A 3111-nucleotide genomic window follows, 5' to 3' on the forward strand; every position below is an offset into this window, starting at 1 on the left:
AGCTTGGGTAAGATATCTTTTCTCTTCAATTTCTTGATTAATCTTGTCAATTAAAAACAAAAAATTTTAGATCTGGTATTTTGTGGATTTTAAATTATTTCCAATGCATTTTTCCAAATTTTAATAAGATTTCAAACCATTTTAAAATCCAGCCCAAATTTTGGCCACCATGGGTGGTGGTGCGTGCGTCTATGTGTAAGAAAGGGGGTTGTTTTGTTTCTTGGGTCTTGCCCATATTTTTATAGCATTAAGTTGTGTTCTTGAAACCTTCTAACTCAGCCTTTAATCACATTTTAATTATAGAGAGACGTTATTGATCAATTAGCCAATCGGATCCCACAAATCGTGAAGCGCAAGTGCAATTAAGGATAACTAGTTTGTCATTTCGACATAGTTGTTCAGTAAAGGTTATGAATTGATTAAATTAAGGAACTTAATCATTAATTATCTACTGATTTTCCAGTATATTATTGAATTAGGTGCTACCCCAAACGCCCCAAATCATCCGTAAAGGCAAAGAACGATTGTACGTAAAGTTCGCATAGATATAGTGTAAGGAATCTAACTAGTTTGGATGCATAAAATAGTATAATTTCAATGATTGGTTTGAAATCATAAGTGGGTGTTTTGGGGCTGGTTTAGTGATAAATTGATTGAATTTATACTAAATTTTGATTTAGGTTCGTTTAAGGAATTATTAAGGAAAATTGGAAGATTCGCTAGTGTGCTGCGAGGAAGCAAAAAATAAGGTGTGGATCCTAAACTCATAAAATTGTTTGAAAATGTTAAATATCATGTTATATTTAATAAATTAGCTTGCTGATTGGACTGGCTTAATAGCCAAATTATTGATTTCGTGAATGGTCGAACCAGGTATGTTTCGAGCATTAAAAGATTAAAATGTTGGGAAAATTGCTAGTTTGATAGTATGAATACTTGATTGAGTTTGTAATTACATATTTGAGTTATAAGATATGAGAATGTTTGACAAAATGATATAATGTGTTGAGATATTAAGCTTATGTATGATTTAAATCCATGAGATATTTGTTATATTATGTACTAAAAAGGGCGATATTTATGCACAATGAAAATCCATAAAGTATGTGAAATTGAACTATATTGATTGATACTAACACAAGGGTAATTTGAAAGATTGGAACATTGTTTCCATTTATTGAAAGTATGTGATTATTAAGGACATGCTGAGCATGTCAAATGGATGTGAAAAGTATTGAGATATGATTATGTATGAGATTGTGTGACATATTGCATATGCATTGGGTTGGGATTTTGTGGTTGACAGAGGAGTTCCGTGGAGTACCCCTGACATATTAAGTCTGCACTATTCGTAGTCAGTGCACTGCACCTGGAGTACTAAGGGGAATGGCGATTTATCGCATTTTTACTGACAGCTTGTCTACATTCTTACTAGCAAAATTTTTTGTATATTGTTTTCGGTGGTTTTAACCACAACGGGCTTAAGTCCATAAGGTTTTAAAGTTTAGATGACGGGTTCTGGGGAACTCGTGGTATGTAGCGGATGGTATAGGTAGAAAACTTTTTGCATTGCATCATGCTCACGACATATTCGAATGTTATTAATTTATGCTACGTATTGTATTGTGTTGTATTGAATGGTATCGAAATTAATGATTGTTACTTGAATGAATGGTGATCCATGCTTATACATCGTTTAACATCAATTTGATCATGGCTATGCAATGATATGAAATTCCTATGATGGTTTTGTTTTTTCTGTTAAAGCTAATCTATTTCACTATTTTCGATATTTATGTTTGTTTAAATAATTGTTCAACTCACACTGAGCTTTTCATAAGCTCACCCCCAATAGTGTTAAACTTTTGAGGTAAACCTTGAAATTAAGATCGGACTCCCATTCAGAAAATCACCTTGGACCTCGAATTATTTTTTTATAAGTATTAATCAATCTCTATTGGTTTCAGATTGTAATTTTTAATGACTTCTAGTCTGTGGCTTGGTAACTTTTCTTTTGGGGATTTTTTTGCATGCATGGATTACTCAAGCATAATAACTGGATAATGCATGATATTGGGCTTAATTAAAAATTGATATTCTTCCTTAATTTCCGCTGCATTGCAAAGGAACCGTTTCTGAAAAACAAATCGATAAGGCAACTAAGTTTCCAAAATGACTTGAAAAATGGTTTTTCCGCTGCATTAGTTTAAGATCGAGTTCTTTTAAAAAGAAGAGCAACAAGCAAATGGTTTTTCTAAAACAACACTATCAACAATAAAATGAATCTTAAGTATACACGACCTAATGAATGGATGCTTTTAAGCTAACTCAAAGTACAACTATGATTTTCTCTAAAATGAGTTTATTTAAGGTCTTCAAAAGTGACGTAAGTTAGTTTAGTCATTTCGGTGGCTATTGTAGCCTTCTCAATCTAGCCATAATGTCTAGGCCGGGTTAGGGAGGTTACAGTTCGCATTCAAAATCTTGTAATTTCCAAAACATGGCAATAGCCTTTAAGAAGGCATTTGTTAAATTAACTCACACAATGTCATTTTTCATTCCCATTTTCACTTTATGAGTGATTTACTCATAATTTATCAATATTCACAATAGAATCTACCATTTCATATTTCACTTTTCATTTCATTTCACCTTTCACATGATTTTCCATTCAATATCAAATGTTTTAATTTTTATCGTTTAATTTTCCCTATTAACATGACTCGGACTCGGACAGATACACAGATCTAACCAACACACCAGTTTGGCACCCAGTGCCTCATTGGATAAATCTGAAGTAATAACTATGCCCAGCGCTATATAAGTTGACACCCAGTGTCTCATCGGTTAAACCAAAACAAATTGGCACCTAGTGCCTCATCGACTCAAGGTTGAAGAAATCTCTGAACTCTTCCTATCCTATGGCATGCCATCTATATCATTTATACCATTTATTTATTATAACATACATATATATATATTAAATTAACAATATATATAAATAACATAAATCACCAATGTCATCCACTATCACTAAGTAAATGTATATTTATTATCCTAACCCATTTAATTTATTTGAATCTATAATTCAACTTTTAACTCATATGCGAT

Source organism: Gossypium hirsutum, chromosome D03 (genome assembly GCF_007990345.1).
Source record: "Gossypium hirsutum isolate 1008001.06 chromosome D03, Gossypium_hirsutum_v2.1, whole genome shotgun sequence".
NCBI lineage: Eukaryota > Viridiplantae > Streptophyta > Magnoliopsida > Malvales > Malvaceae > Gossypium > Gossypium hirsutum.